The sequence below is a fragment of the Camelus dromedarius genome, chromosome 31, assembly GCF_036321535.1.
Source record: "Camelus dromedarius isolate mCamDro1 chromosome 31, mCamDro1.pat, whole genome shotgun sequence".
NCBI classification, from domain to species: Eukaryota; Metazoa; Chordata; class Mammalia; order Artiodactyla; family Camelidae; genus Camelus; species Camelus dromedarius.
The window spans coordinates 12194371-12211168 of record NC_087466.1 but is presented as its reverse complement, the minus strand read 5'-3'; the positions used below and the strand labels follow the sequence as shown (position 1 = coordinate 12211168).

Here is a 16798-nt window from a genome sequence, read left to right as displayed (position 1 = left end):
AAATGATTCTTGAGTACTTATATGATGTGCCAAGGGGATTCAGTAACAATTAAAGCACCCAAGTGCCAAGACAGACAAAGTACATGTTTCCTGGCTTCAGTAACTCCCTAGGACTTTTAAGTCTTTGATTACCTTTTTTTCCCCCTCAGCCTGCTTATGTGATCTCCTGTTGTGACAGTTTTACATGTTTTTGGCAGATGCTTCTTGTGCTTAAATAACCTTTCTTTCCCTTCCCTTCCTCCGCTCTCCCCTTCCTCTCTGTGAACTCGTTGCCTTAGGCTGTCAAATAAAACACATTGCTAGGAAGAACCCCCCAACCTGTAGGATCTTCCTCCCTGTCGAGAGGTTGGTTCATTCATCACTGGACATAATCATCGAGGAATGCGAGCGGGTGCTTTGCTCCGCACTCTGACGCCCATGGTGCTTGGACCCGGGCTCGGTCAGCTGCTTGATTTTCAGAAGTGAGGCTGACCCCTTGGGGCAGAGGAAAGCTTGTCCTGACACAGTCATCCCCTCGAGGAAGCAGTGTTTGTGTCAGTACACACAGGATCAAGGTGTTGAGGTGACTGTGTGGATGTGGTCCCCCCCAGGAAGGGCACCAGAGGTTTGGGGAGCCTAGCCTTTCTGTGCCTTGATGCTCTGCTCTAGAGGTAAAGGAACCTGTCACTTCTGAGCTGAGATGCAAACCATGGTGCTCAGAGCCCAGCTCGGGGAAATGACCTGCCCAAGATAACGCAGCCAGTCAGAGTTGGGGCTGGAACCAGAAGCTTGGATTCACGGCTTCTAATGCAATGCTCATCCTTTGATATCCCACTCTGGCTGTGCTTCTGAGGACAAGTTGCTTTTTTATGAGTCAAAATTATCTAAATAATAATAATTAATAGCCATAATTTCTATCTTATCAATAGTCTGCGTCAGTACAGGGAGGATTATGACACATACATTAAGAGTGCACGTGTCCTCGCATGAGCAAGGTATTATTATTACCCCATAATACAGATGAGGAAATTGAGGTTCAGGGAGCTGAAGCAGCTGACCTGGGATATTTAACTAGAAAGTGGCAGACTCAGGATTTAAATCCACGTCCGAGAACTCTCACACTGACCTTCCCTTCTGCTAACCTTGTGACTCTGAGGACTTGTGACTCTTGTATGTTTACAATCCATTTAGAGCTTTGAACTTCTTGCCTGAGTCCAGGGTGACTCAGGGAGAGGACTCAGCTTCCTTATCTCTGAGGAATAACAGGCCCACGGTTACCTTCCAAGTGGAAACAAGGAGTCCCAGTATCCCAGGGCAGGAACTGAGTAGGCACTTAAGAAACATTTGTTGCATGTGTAAGGTCAGTCGAGTCCAGCTTGGAAAGTTCTTTCCAGTCCTTTCTGCTTAACCATGAATTATTTCTTGAATTTTCCTCATTCAAACTGCGTTTTGACTAGGAGGAAATATGGAGAAGCATTCCTTATGGTAAAAAGAAAAGACATCTGGTCAGGAACCAGTTTTAATGAAAAGAAACTACCCACCCGACACTATTCATTGACCATCTCATACGAGCCAAGTTTGCGTCAAGTGCTAAGGATGGTTTCGTGAACTGACCTCTGCTCACCTCTTCAGGCTCATCTGTTGCTGGAACAATCACTCCTATCATCTCCAGCCACTCTGGTTGCCTTGATTTTCCCTAAATATGGCAAGGTCACTCCTGCCTCAGGGCCTTTGCACATCCCCGGTAGGATTTGCTCTGAGATCCTTAAATGAGAACAACTTCCTATGTTTAGATCTCAATATGTCCTCCTCTGAGGGCCCTTCCTTAGCACTCAATTGAGGTGCTCTTCCTCCCTCCCCCCCTCCATTACTCCATATCACATCTCACTCTGCTCCTTCTTTACAGTCCTGACTGCTATCTGGAATCATCAAGTTTGCTTTTCCCTTTTTTATTGTCTGTCTTCCTCGACTAAACTGTAAGTTTCATACAAGCCGGGATCTTCTCTGTCTTGTTCCCAGCTGTGTCCTCAGAATCAGAAACAGTGCACATAGACTACAGTTGGGAGGTCCTCAATGAATCCTAACTGGGCGAGTGAATGAGGGATGGCGATTAAGAGAAGGGGGTGGGATTCAAACTGTGGCTCCTACAGTCGCTAGCTGTCAAGATTTTAGCAAGTTAACCTCTGAGAGCCTCATCGTCCACAACTGTTAAATTGGCATAATAATATTTATAGACACTAAAAGGATCGAGTGAGGTAATGTGGACGAGCTTACTTGGCACGCAGGAGTGGGAAAACCATTATTACACTTACCTCCATCAGCATCAGTATCGTCATCATCATCATCACTCTTGCTTAGAGCAGAGAGAGGACCAGGGAGCCGCTTGTGATGCTGTTGTAATTATCCACTCAATACCTCCTATTACTGAGCTCCGTCTACCCGCCAGACCCTGTGCTAAGTGCCTGATGTGCAGTATCTCAGTTAGCATTGCTCTGAGACGTATGTGTACATCAGACAAAAGTGAAAGCAAGCAGAATTCAGCATCTTTTCCCCCACTTCAGCCAAAAAACCTGCTTCTGTCACTACGTTGAGCCTTATTCTGACACCCCTACCTTGTGGGGGCATTTGCCCAAACAAGAGAAGATTCTGCACCATAGAAACTTGATACGCTACTGTGAGTTTCATGGCCTGGGTCCCGAAAGAGTAGTTCCAGACACCATCTTTCTAGGAGATCATAGTTTTATTGCCTTTGACACTGAGGTTGGTGGACGAAAAACTCAGAGCTGTGTCCTGAGGCCAGGAACAGCTATGCCCAATAACATCAGCACATCAATGGCGGTCAGACCCATATTCTTTTCTCAGCTGGACCAGAACTGCTCTTTGACCAAAGTGGAATTGCTTTAGGGGGACGTCACTCTGCCATATGCCAGCCTCCCTAGGTGAGCCAGGTCCTGGATGGACTTACCATCACTGCTATGGCGTGGTGCAAAAACCTTCTGAGACCTAGCCACAATTTCACATGCTCCTCCTGAGGACTTCTGAGAGGTAGACAAATGCCTTCATCAGCTGTAATCTGAAGGGAAAATGAATCCCTACCAAGCGGGCAGGACTGAGCTTGGGTCTCCGAAGAAACCTCATGTAGGAGGCCAGCGAACCAACCTTCCCTGTGTTCTGATTCTTGGTAGATCTTACGGATCATCCAGAAGCATCTCTGGATCACTTTGAGGTCATCTCCATTAATTCCCCCGTGTCCTTCTGAAGTTTTTATGGGATAAAGGAGTCAACCAATTTTTTTTTTAAACTCGAGTGTAGTTTCTTATTTGGAAATCTTAACTCCTAGTGATACTCTTTTGAAGGCAGCTTACAGAGGGTGTGCCTGGAGGTATGAAAGTAAAAAGTTCCGTTACAAACTTAGAGTGGTGGGGACGTGAGCAGTTGCCCTACGTGAATACGGTGTTTGCACAGCATGAAGGACTTTGAGATCATCTGGTGTAGGAATGACAGAAGTTTCTTCTCAAAGTTTATATCTGATCAACTGGTGGTGGCTCCCTGAAACTGTGGGTTGAAATGGACTCTGAGACCATATCTGGGCTAAACAGGAAAGAATGAAAGGATCAGTTAGTGATGTCTGCTTTGGGTAGGACAGTTGAAAGTTATGACCCGTGAACCAGTCAGACACTCTCCTACCTCCAGTCCAGTTACCACCTTTTCCAGCTGGGTCACCTAAATCCTAAATAAAAGTTACTTGCCCAAATTATATACCATGCTACTATTTAACTCCAGTCCAGTGCCTTTTCCACCGTACCATAAGATTCAGCTCTCATCACCCACGAGAGAAGAAAACAAGCTGGTTGGTAAAGAACATGGGGTATACACTCATGATACGAGTTCACTTATATGGTTTCCACCAACATCTGATGTATCGGTGACTTACACAATGTGGTTTATTTGAAAGCCACCTCCATTTTTTTAAAGTTTGCAAATCGCCACAATTATTTTAATGGCCCACTTTGTACCAGTCTTTTACAAGCTGTGGGAACTTATTTTTTTTTTTTTTTGAATTTACACAGTTGGGTTAAGATTATTGTGAAACAGGGTGGGTGAGGCTTTCAGAGGGGATATCCGAGAGACGGGGGCTGCAGACTCGTTATCTGTTGTGCGATGGGCCTTCACCTCCCCCGCCAGTGCTTTGTTACATGGCCCTGCTGTGTCTTCTTCCATGGTGTCATCTCCCAGACCTGCTGGCACAGCTGACAAGTAGATACTGGGCATCCCTGGAGTATGGCGTGGGCAGTGGGAAGGGAGGAATTTTATTTATTCTCGATGCACCCTGGAGATCTCGACATTAATGTGTGTCTGCCTCTCTTCTCAGTCCCAGGAGGTGATGCTTAACGTGATCTCTGGTTTTTGTGAGGGAGGGGCCAGTGTGAGGGGAAATCGGGGATCCAACCCAGACAAATGGTGGGAAAGCAAATATCCTGACAGAGCAGTACAGGAAATTCTCCCTTCTTTAGAAGACAGATCTGTCCTCCTCCTTTAATCCCCAGCACAGCTGCACCACTCAGGGCACAGAGACACATTAAGTGAAAATGGATTCTGATTTGGGAATCGTAGTGGCAAATCTAATTTCAGATTACTCCTTTTCCACAGTCTTGCCCCACTGGGGGTTTGAGTCAAAACATAGAAAGGGGACGTTACCTGAAGCAGAAATCAGATACCTATATGATGGGACATGCTGGCTGTGGTTGCCTGCACCACCCCTGCCCAGAGTGGACGCCATTCACCCACTGCCTCCTGTATGCCAGGTACCCTGCACATCTTTTCTTTCATCTTCACAGCCACCTTGTGAGTTACCCTTCTCATCTTTCATTTCACGGTCAGGGAAACTGAGGCTCATCGAAGGTATTAAGTCAGAATTTCACTTAGTCGTTCACTTATTAAATATTGTTACACCCTTACTGGTGTACCAAGAATTCCATGTAGGTGGTGAATGAAAGACAACATTTTAAAAGATGAGCTAAAGAAAGAGCCAGCAGGGGCAGAAAGTTGGGAAATTTACGTTCCAGGTGGAGGGAACAGAGCATGCGTCTTTGAAGTTTCCAGTAATGGAATCCAGAAGCTACCTTAAGGGAAAAATAAAGTTCTACATCATCCCCCAAAGGCAAGGATGCAGGTGGGTCTGGGGAAAGGGTGAGAATGAGGAGCTCAAAAATGTGATTTACATTTTTTTCTCTTCTCTCTTAGCTTCATGGTTCTCTTTTCTCCATCCATATAGTGATCAAGGATGACCTCCACCAAACTCTTATATATAGATTAAGACAGTGAGATAATAGTGTCTCTCTCTCTCTCTCAGCCCCTAGTCCAGATTCCTGGGCAAGACGTTTTATTGGCTTAGCTTTAGTCAGTGTTTAACTCCGATCAAACATCAGGGGTTGGCAGTGGATGGACTCATCTTATACAACATGGCTTCTGAGGGTGAATCACTGGGGTGAAGGACTCCATGCAGGTGGTCATTAGAAGGGGGACAGGTAGCTTGAAAGTTACTCTATCCAGTAACAGACAGAGAAAGAAATCAGACCCAAGTGTGCCTAACTCAGAACACAACAGTGGACAACCAGCTTCTCACCCTGTATTGTTTCAAAGTCGCACAGAACTGCGCCCCTGAACTTGGCCATTTGTGCCTTCCGTGTGGTCAGCTCTAATCACCAGGAGGTCTGCTAAGCAGGGGCAGGTGCGTCACCCCCCTGCGGCTGCCACGTTTTGCTTATCTTCATACAGTGGCGTGCTTCAGAGGACGGACCCCAGAGCCAGAATACTTGGATTTGAGGCCCAGCTCTACCACTGTGTGACCTTGAGAAAGCTAACCCTCCCAGTCACGTGTGACAGTTTTCTCCTTTGTAACATGTGGATAATATTAGTGTCCAGCCCATGGGGTTACTGTGAAAGTCAATGAGCTAACACATGTTAAGGACTTACTGAACAATATTCAACAGACTGGTTATTTCAAGCCACCCAAGCCAAACACCAGAGAAGACAATGACTCGAGACCATCCACGTGAGGGATGGTGTGAGGTGGCAGGGCCTGAGGTATTATGGAAACTCAGTTGCCCATCATGAAGTGACAGGCCCAGGCGTGGTGGACAGAGTTCCTTTGCAGTCATGTACCAAATACCACATGGGATCATGGACCCAGATGCTGCCAGAATCTGCTGGCCCAGCTTGGCTTCATTACTCGCTCAAGATCACCCAGAAAGATCAAAGAAAACCCATCCTTGTCCAGCCAGAGATTGCTCAAGAGGCCAGTGCCTGTCCCACCAGGGAATGGAATTCCAGTTTGCCGGCATGCCTTGAAGAGGGAGGACATGGGACTGAATTTTGTCCTCCGACATAGATTAAGGACCAGCAATGCACGAAGGCTGCGAAGAGGTGCCGAGGCTGCAGAAATGAAGACCCAGTCACAGAGTTAAAGAACTAAATGTCCGGTGGGGCAGAGACAAGAACGTCCGCAGACCATTGTGCAGGAATGCAAATTTGTTTATTCTGCTAAGAATTCAGTCGGACTATTAAAAAAAAAAAAAGAACGAGAAAAACAAGAACAATGAAGAGAGAGAAAATGAAATGTAAAAGTAAAAATACATAACTGCAGAAAGAGGAGGAAGCAAGGGGAAAAGGGGAGACTAGAGAATACAATGTATCCTGTCTCCGGGGGTTAAAGCAGTTGCAGGGGGTGGTCAGGAGACTGGCTTTGGGGCTCTGGCCCTGCCCCTTCCAAGCGTCGTGAACTTGAGGAAGAGTCTGCCTTTCTGCGTCTGGTTCCTCGGTGGGAAAACGGAGACAGCAACGAGTGCGTGGGGACTTGGAGACGGATGCTGTACCACACGGCGCCTTCTGGCCCGCAGGTGCTTATTGGAGGTGGGAGTGAGGTTTCCACGGTGCGTGAACGGTGCTCGGCCTGAGCTCACGACGCATTGCCATTTGCCTCTCCTCCCAAGGAGGTTCCCGACAGAGGCAGCTGTTCAGACGAGCAGGAAGGAGGGCGCTGCTTTACTGACAGCTGATACTGACGGGTGACCCGGCCAAGACTCGGTGACACCGAGCGCTGAGTTCTCTGGTAGAGCCCTACTTGGGCTTGGGACACCAGTGAGATTCCTTTTTTTTTTTTAATGGAGGTACTGGGGATTGAACCCAGGACTTCAAGCATGCTAAGCAATGCGCTCTACCGCTGAGCTAGAGCCACGCTGGGACATCAGTGTGCTTCCCGCGCCTAGACCCTGGTAACAAGTTCCAGCCGGACTTGCTTCCTCATTTTGGATAAAGTGGAATCAGAAAAGAAAAAAAAAAAGAAGAGACTTTTTTTCAGGTCACCCCCCAGAGACTGACTCTTCATCTTCTTCTCATATGGAGGCAGGAAGGACAAGAGGCAGCTCACGGGGCTGAGGGGCACCCTACGCTAGTAAAATCTCACCCAAGTAAGAGGTCTGAGGATTCGATTATTTAGATTAGAAACTTCATGCCTGGAGCTTGGGTGAGTGCACCGGAGGAGGTCGTGAGAGTAAAAAGCGTGGAGACACGGGAGGTCTCCTGCCCTAAGAAGAGTCAGGGGAGACAGCTGGCAGCAGTGCGTGGCACCTCTTATTAAAGCCGGCTCAGCAGGTGTTGAAAGGCTGCACCTTTCCTCCAGCTTCCGTTCTCATTTCCATCTACTCGAATCACCTCCCAACAACCCCGCTCCCCCCAACCAAGAGTACATATACACCATTTCAGACATCTAGACAGCAAGAATCAAGACTGCAGCTTCTCTGGGTGTTAGGCTTGGCCATTAGTCTAAGTTTTGGCCAATAGGCTTTAAGAACTTTTCCAGAAAAAACAGCTGGATCAGATCTTGTTTGTTTTATTCATCTGCTTGTTTTCCTTTTTTATTTTTTTGTCTCTTTCTCTTGAATACACTAACTGCCACCGTGGCAGCCAACTTGGACTATGAAAGCATGGGCCACAGCCTCGGGACGGCCTAGCAAAACTCCGAAAGGAGCCTGGGCCTCTGGGGACATGGCGATGCAGAAGCCTCAGATTAGCTCTGGACCTCTTACCCTTGGGTTTATATGGGAAAGAGAAATACAGTTCTGCTTCATGTAGACTGCTGTTAGTTTGAACACTGTTACAACCCAACTTAACGCTACATTGATACATAAGACCGGGAACCATTTTTTAAATGTTAGAATTTAGAATCATCATTCAGTGTCGTGGGCTTTTGACAAATACACAGATAAGTCAGACAGGTTCAAAAAGCTTTCTGCTTGTTATGACCTCAAACCAAGGAGAGTCTCTGAGTCTCCTCTGGGTGTCAGCCACGGCGCTGGATGTTACCAAATCCAGGGACAAGTGAAATGCACACCCTCCTTTTTAAAGATTTGGAGGATAAGGCAAATGCAGAAGGATTTATTCGTGTATCAGATGAGGCTTTCTGCTTCGTGAAGGAAATGACATTTGGAATGGATGTAAGAGTGTGGGGATAATTTCAGAGAGAGAGATGTATTGAGAGAGAGGACACAGACTAAGAAGTATTGTTCCTTGGAGAATTCATAGTAAGACCGAAGGGCATGAGTGAAAAACCACTTTTCTCAATTTCAGTATTTCCTTTAGTAATGTCCTCAGTTAATAAAAGAATCTTCTCGGTTGCTTAATCATGGGGTTTTGATTCCCAATTCCTGTTCTCTATGTGACGCTGGGCAACTCACTTAACATCTCTGAACCTCTGTTTTGAATCTGGAAAATGGGAATAATGAAACCAGCTGAGGCAGAGACTATGATGTGTGTCCTCTTCTTCCTGGGTACGCAGCCGGACTACATTTGCCTGCCTCCCTTTCTGTAAGACAAGGCCATGTGACTGAGGTCTGGCCAATGGAATGTGAGCAGAGTCAATGCGCATCATTTCCAGTACAAGGCTCGTCTAAGCATTTGTGCTGCCATCTGCTTTCTTGTTCTCTTGAGAAAATATTCTGTTGCATAAATTCGGAGTGTGATGAGGCCCCAAGGCATGGAAAAGCTACAACATGAAAGGAGTCTAGGTGGATAAAAAATGGCCAGGATACCTGGTTGAATTCCTGCCTGAGTGAGAAAAAAGTTTGTAGGGTATAGAGCCACTAAGATGTTGGGATTTACTTCAGAGAGCACCTAACACTTTCATAACTGATATACTGGCCTTGCATGAGGTATAATCATCCCTTGGTATCCAGGGGGGGATTGGTTCCAAGACCGCTGGAAATACCAAAATCTGAGGATGCTCAAATCCCTTATATAGAATGGTGTAATATTTGCAAATAACCTACATCCTCCCGTAGACTTTAAATCACCTCTAGATTACTTACAATACCGCATACAACATAAATACTACGTGAATAGTCGCTGGTGCTTGGCAAATTCAAGTTCTGCTCTTTGGAACTTTCTGAAAATTTTTTTTTTGAGTGTTTTCAATCCGAGGTTGGTTGGATCCGTGAATGTGCTGACTGTGATTTATTTTAAAAACCTAATAACACACAGTCTAATGTGTCGTTCCTTCCTGGTAGGTGATGGACGCCGTTCCTACAGTTGTGAAATACTGAGACCAACACAAGCAGGAGAGTAGGGCCCACAAGTTACATCTTTTGTTATTTTTTTTTCCCCCTACTTGCTACATTTTGTCTCCATCTAAGTAGGACCCAACACAATCACCCATCCCCATTCTCCAGAGCTATGCTTATGGTCAAACAGGCTAGGCACTGAATGACTCTGGGCATGGTGGTGTCACATTGACAGCCTGCAGTGTGATTTGTACGCCCTGAGGGTGTGCAGTACACAACTCACGCAACCATCAGCTGACCCTCCACTCAGGGCCTCTGATTAGAGGAAAGCTAGGACACGAAGGGGTAACAAATGCCATTTCATCTGTCATCATTCTTCTGCCCAATCCCTGCATCCCCGTGGAGTGTCACCTCCAAGAGGGCAGGATGCTTGTCTGTTTGATTGACAGCTGTATTCCCAGTGATCAGTAACAGGTGCTCCATAAGCAGAAAGAATCAGTTGCAGAATTACTCATAGAAACACCTTCTTTCTGCCCTGGAAATGCTCTAAACACTTCCATTTCTCAGCCAGTCATTGGCACAGGGTCCTAAAGAAACCAAAGAAACTCTTGAAATGAGCAGAACAGACTTTCCCCTTCCTTAAACCCATTGCTGGTGTCTAGTTCTGTGTCCTCCTGCCATGTGTGCCCCCCCCACCCTGTCTCAGAGGTTTGAAGCATTCAATCATCGCTGGAGCAGGTGAGGACAGCCTGTTAGGACAGAACAAGGACATAGTGCTAACAGACCCACCTCCAGAGAGAACTGCGATCTGGCACCTGGGGACGACATCTTACCATGTCCCTGCAGCCTCAGGGGGACAGCGGCTGGCATGGAAATTGTGGCCCGAGGCTCCAGATTGCTGGGTTTGCTCCAGATTTTATTCTGTCTTGTATCCTCCAACCATCACGGCCAGACGGCTACCCTGAATCATTGATGGAGTGGAGTGTCTTTCTCCCCAGGGATGGAGATTCTTTTATCTTCTGTTAGCTGGTAACGCAGGGACACCCACTGCTCCTTGAAAAAAGTGTTTGCAAGTGAAACTTACACCCACTCACAGGAAAACACGCACTTGACTTTGACAGAACCCCTGTGATATGTCCCAGGTGCCGTGTTATGCACTGAACATGTACCATCCCGTCTATGCCTGGCCACCTGCCTGTGAATCGGGGAGAATTAGCTCCATTGTAGCCTCAGAGACATGAGGAAAACTTTGCAAGATAATACTACCAGCTAATACACACTGAGAACTTACTGTGTGTGGGGCTGGCCCTTTTCAAGATGCTTTTCTGGGCAGACTTGTTTCTTACAATAATCCAGAGTCAGAGGTTGTACTGCTGTGCCCATTTTACAGACTGGGAAAGCTGAGGTGCGGTTCTCCCAAAAGTGATGGAGCTATGATTTGAAGTCAGTCAGACGGCACCAGAGCCCGTGCAGTTAATCCCATCCTGAGACTGAGGTTTGACTCCAGGCCTGCCTGGCCTCCTTCAGGCCCCAGTGCCTGGAGCACAGTCAAACAGGTTTTACAAAGTCAAAACTTTCCAGGGATCTGGCATGCAAATGAGTGACGCAGGCTGAGAGTATGAAAACTTTGTTGTTCCTGAGACAGGAGGCCTGCTCAGTGTTCCTTTAGTTGTTCTCTATTAGTAGAGACATGGGTACCAGAAATGTTTTATGCTCTTCTTCATTCAGCTCTGAGTAGCCAGAAAACGATCAAATGTCTACGACACAGAGGCAGACTTTGAATTCAGGGAGCAGTTCCCTTTCCAAACAGTCTGCTTTTGGGAGCCGCTCGGGGTTTCCAGCATCCCAGTGACCCGTGCATCCAAGGCTGTGAGCGAGCAGGGCCTTTTAACTTCTTCAAGTTTTTGCCTCTTCCATGTAGAAAACGAAAGGAAGAAGATGATAACACAGTTGATGGCTACAGGCCTTTTCCAAACATGGTCTCTCCTTCCAGCAAACGGCCTTCAGGAGGCAGATGGGGTGGCTTGTGTCTCTGGCTGAGGTTCCGAATCCCGGCTGTGGTTCCACAACTGGGATGAAGGAACCAGACAGCATGCCTGAGATTTCTGGATTCCATTGCCCTTTGTGCTGTTTATCCCTCGCCCAACAAGGAACACACATCACAGGGCTGATGAAGGGCTCACCGACTGCCCGGACATGGTCCCGGGGGGACCCGCCCGCGGGGAGAGGCTGTCTCCAGCCGATCCCACAGTCCGCTGGCCTAGAAGCTAGGAGGGAAGGGGGAGACCCCGGCACAGCTTCTGGGAGTCGGTCGTATCTGGCATATTTTCAGCAGCTGTCTTCCAAGGAATAATAATAGAAATAATGATCGAAAAGAGTGGGCCCCAAACTACTATATATACAACATATGAACAGCAAGGTCCTACTGTATAGCAAAGGGAACTACATTTGATATCTTGTAATAATCTATAATGGAAAAGAACGTGTGTATCTGTATAACCGAATCACTATGCTGTACACCAGAAATGAACACAACATTGTAAATCAACTAAACTTCGATTTAAAAAATTAAAAAAAAAAAAGGAGTGGGTCCCACTTGTAGCTCTGCTGATTTGAAATCCAGGTTCCTGGTCCTACTTCCAGAATTCTCAATTAAGGACTATCTGGTGGAATCCTGTAACCTGTGTGTTTAACCATATCTCTGAATAATTCTTCATCAGCCGCCTTGGCAGCTAATGATCAAGTTCAGAAACCACTGATCTGAAAATGACAACGCACTGCAATGCACTGTTCGTTGGCATGTAGGACCGTTCCTGAAATAATAATTCAAGGATTTTCTGTGACAATGACACCTTCAAGAGGGCAACACCAGTGCAAGCAAATGCAAACGTGCTTTCATTTAAAATAGTCTAGTCATTTATTGAACATTAACTATGTGCCAAGCACCAGACAAAGAACTTAAGATGCATGACTTCACTGAATTCTCTAACAAGTCTATGGAGAGAACATTGGAAATGCACTCATTTCATAAAGAACTGTGGCTTGGAGAAAACAATGGCTGCCTGCGATCCCACAGCGAGTGAGCGAGCTGGGATTTGCGTCCGGCTGAATTTGACATCATTTGATGAAAACAGGGCAGGGATGATGATTCTGATTTTCCTGAAAAGGAGACCGAGGCTGAGAAGGGGATGGAGGTCTGTGTTCATCTCCTGTGACGACTCTTAACAGTTTACCACAAGCTTGGAGATTTGCAGCAGCAGAAATTTGTTTTCTCACAGGTTTGGAGGCCGGAAGTCTGAAATCAGCATCACTGGGTCACAATCGGGCTGTCGGCAGGGCATCATCTGCAGGCTGTAGGGGAGAGTCTGTCCCTGGCCTCTTCCAGCCTCTCAGGGCTCCAGGCGTCCCTCGGCTCATGGCTACATCTCTCCAGTCTCTGCCCCTGTCTTCACATCACCTTTTCCTCTGTGTTTCTCAAATCTCCTTTTGCCTTTTGCTTGTAAGGGGACTTGTCATTGAATTTAGGGCCCACCTGGAGAATCCAGGGTGATGTCATCTCAAGATCCCTAATTTAATTACATCTGCAAAGACCTTTGACCAAATGTCACATTTACAGATTCTTGGTGGACATATTTTGCAGGGGAACCAGCATCCAACCCGTGACAGGGTTCCCTAGCCAAGAAGTGGTAGAGGAGGACTTAACACAGATCCAGATCACCTCCTGGGTTCAGGAAAGGCTCACCGTTTGCTGTCAGTGCTGAATCCATAGCTCAGACAGGCTTTCTCCACCCAGCAGATGAGATGGCTGCCAACAGCCCAACACCCACATCCTTCTCTAGTTTGATCCGTGGAAAGTGACTTCCCTTCCCATTAACTCCAGAGAAACTGTCCTGAAACACTCTTACTGGCCTTGCCTTAACCACATGACCATCCCTGAGCCAATCTCTGTGGCCAGAGGGATCATTTATTCCACAGAAATAATAAATATATATATTGAGTAATTTCTATGTGTCAGGAACTCTTTGAAGTATGTGGAAATACACTAGAGAGCAGAAGACAAATTTCTGCCCTCACGGGGCTTATATTCTAGAAGGATATACAGACAACTAACCTATAAACAGATTTTTAAAACTACAGTTTGATTTCAGATAGAGATAAGTGCTAGGGAACAAACTGATTTTGAACAATGTGATAAACATGGCCAGAGGGCTCCTTCGGACAGGATGATCAGTTAAGACCTCTCTGAAGAGGTGTAATGTGAGGTGTAACTCAGATGATGAGAGGGAAGCAGCCATATGGTTGTGGAAGATCCTTCCAAGCAGAAGGCATAGCAGCTGCAAAGGCACTGGGGTAGGAATGAGCCTAGAGGAACAGAAAGATGGGCAGGCCAGCTGGACAGCAGCACACGGGCAGGAAAGAGCGTGAGATGTAGCAGATAAGCAGTGAAGCAGAATCTCCACCCCTAAAAGTTTGATTTGCATGTCCTCTGCTCTCAAATTCATCTCCATCCACCCCTGCTCAGCAGAGACATATCTCTGGTCACCCAGAACAGATCTGTACACTGTGTCACTCCTCTCACTGCATGGATAGGAGATTTTCTTTGAGCAATTGGAATATTTTAAATACCACACCACCTACCTGGTGGGTGCCTTTTGCTCTTCAGTAGGATTCAAGTGTGGAGCTAAATCAAGGGTTAACTGACTCTCTTAAGTTCTCATTGGACCTTCATCCAAACTCAGACTTAGCCTAAGCAAAGCGCTTTGGCAAAGTTTGCTTGGCTAGGATTTGGGGAGTTGATGAACCATGTTTTCTCTTTTCTTTTTCACTTTCATACGCCTCTGGGCTGATGGTTCCTTGCCAAGGTCAGAGGCAGTAAAATACCACAAGAAAGAAGACCTTTGAAGTGATCATCTGTGCAGCCGTTGGGGAGGCGGTATTGCCCAAAGGCTCACCCGGGAATGGAACCTTCTGGAGCTTTAGACTGAGTGCCTGGGAGGCCTCCAGAGACATGTGGAAGCCTCGGAACTGACTTGGCAAAACATCTGAACTTCTGGTTGGGGCTCCGAGCTAAGGCTCTAACCCTCTGGGAGCCTTCATTTGCTCTCAGCCAATCAATGGAAGCCACCTGTTCAAGATCTGAGCTGGCTGAACCACTGCCTTCAATTTCGGGAACCTCAGAGACCAGATGCTGAATGGCTCTTTCAGAATATACCCTGGAATCGCTTGTTCTCCAGTACAATGATTTAGACAGAGTTATTTCACCATGGGAATGACAGGTCTGGGAAAGTGGTGGTTTCATTGGAAGGTTCCACTAAACACTTGCTACTCAAAGTGAGACCCATAGGCCAGAAGCATAAGCATTCCCCTGGGAGAAATGTAGACTCTCCTGAATTAGAACCTGCAGTTCAGCAAGGTCCCAGTTAACTTGCACGTACAGTGAAGTTTGAGAAGGGCAGCGCTAAACAAACTTTGTCATATATGCAGAGTGCTGCCATTGCTCCCTTTGTGTCCTTGGCAGGCATCACTAATTAATCACAGAGTTATTTCCTTCCAAGCTCAGAATCTTTGCAAGTTATGGTTCCAGGTAGTACTGGCCAATCAACAGGAGTTGGCCCCAGATTAAATCTACCTTCTACACTAGCATCAACACTTGAAGATATCATTTTCACGATAGCTTCCCAGTGCTACGTACAGCAACACACACATTGTCAGTGCCTGATCAATGTTTGTGGAACGGCTGTATCTTCTTCTTGGCTTTTTTTTCCCCCGGGGTATTCATTCTACTCCAGCCCCCATCCCCAGAAAATTAGCGTTTCCATTGGACATGTGTGCAGTTCAGCGTATCTTCGAGATGTTGAGTTTTGTTGTTGGCAGTTACCTATTGAAAAGTTGAATGAATTTATAAAGATGGTAGGGTCTGCATGAAGACACATAGGAGCCTGTCTTGATTGCACAAGGACCTCAAACCATGCAAACTTTCCCAGGACATGGCCCCCTGTGACTGAGCCCTGAAAGATGGCAGCCACATGAACTGGGTTGCAGGCAGAGGTGGGTAGAGGGGATCGAGTAGGGAAGACAGAAACAGGCAAGAGGCACAGTTGGACCAACAGGGCTCCAAAGACAGAGCAATAATGATTATAAATAGCATCCTTTTGACGGCCGTTTGATGTACTGTCCAAGGCCAGGTGGAAAATCTTTCCTCCCTTGCCTTTCCCCACTAATCGCCTTCCTCTCATTTTTCAACAAAGATTCTGAGTCCGGTCGGTCGTTTGTCTGGAGCATTTGTTTCCCATTAGAATACCTTTTGCGATTTCAGTGTGTTATGCTAGATAATTGCTTTAATAACAAACCAAGGAAGGACTTTTGAACATTTTAGGAAGTAATTTTTTTTTCCTGCAATGAAAATCTAACAGACAGTGACAGAGGGCTTGGGAATAGTCAAAGAGGAAAAAGTGGTGGTGGGGGAGGCGGGAGAGGTACCAGAATTTATCAGCCAGCAGTCGCAGGTGGAGACCAGCATCCACGCGTCTTCTCCCACCGCAGGGAGAATTGTCAGAGGGCGAAGATGCTTGTGAACAGAGAGAAGGAGCTTAAACACTTGGCAAGCTTGGGGTGGGTAAGCATGGAGCAACATCTTGTGATTAACAAGAGGGAGCTCTAGGGGTACGTGTTAGTTTGGGGATAGAGATGGGACGAGAATGCACTTGGCGGCGGAGGAAGGATGTCTCTATGGAGTTTGCCTAGCGTGCCCAGGAGTACTCAAAAATGTTCTGCATGTGCGTAATTTGTTCAAAAGTGCTACATGGTCTGACCAGGGAAAATAACAAATATATTTGTTCAGAAGCAAGAGTGCAATGTACCTCAAGTAATGTACTTTGTCTTACTTAATTGCCCTCACAACACTTTGCCAGATGAAAACATCAATAATGGATAACACTTATAGAGCGCTCACTGCGTCATGCTTCACACTGTTGTAAACCTTTTCCATATATTAATGGGAATAAACTTTGCCATGAGCCTGTAAGGTAAATAAAAATTTTATCTGTTTTGCAGGTAAGGGCACTGAGGTGCAGAGAGGTTAAGGTTAAGGTTAAGTTTAAGAACGCACAAGGGGTGAGTGGCAAAGACCAACATTTGACGTTGGAAATCTGAATCCGGAGCTTGTGTGTTTAGCTTCTGTACATCCTGTTTCGGTCACAACTGCAGAAATGCCAGTGCTGGGCTACCTTGTATCGGTCCTCGGCTGTCAAAACAAAAACACG

General features: G+C 46.5%; 2 long non-coding RNA genes across 2 annotated transcripts in view; one reads left to right on the top strand and one right to left on the bottom strand.

The window, feature by feature from the left end:
• Nucleotides 1-16798, top strand: part of LOC135319740 (uncharacterized) — a 158810-nt gene that overhangs the window by 123054 nt on the left and 18958 nt on the right. The gene's annotated exons all lie outside the window — the stretch shown is intronic.
• LOC116150009 (uncharacterized) overlaps nucleotides 16585-16798 on the bottom strand; it is a 485742-nt gene continuing 485528 nt past the window's right edge. Inside the window, exon 9 of the long non-coding RNA XR_004133645.2 lies at nucleotides 16585-16779. This is a non-coding gene — a long non-coding RNA (uncharacterized LOC116150009). The remainder of the gene's footprint in view (nucleotides 16780-16798) is intronic.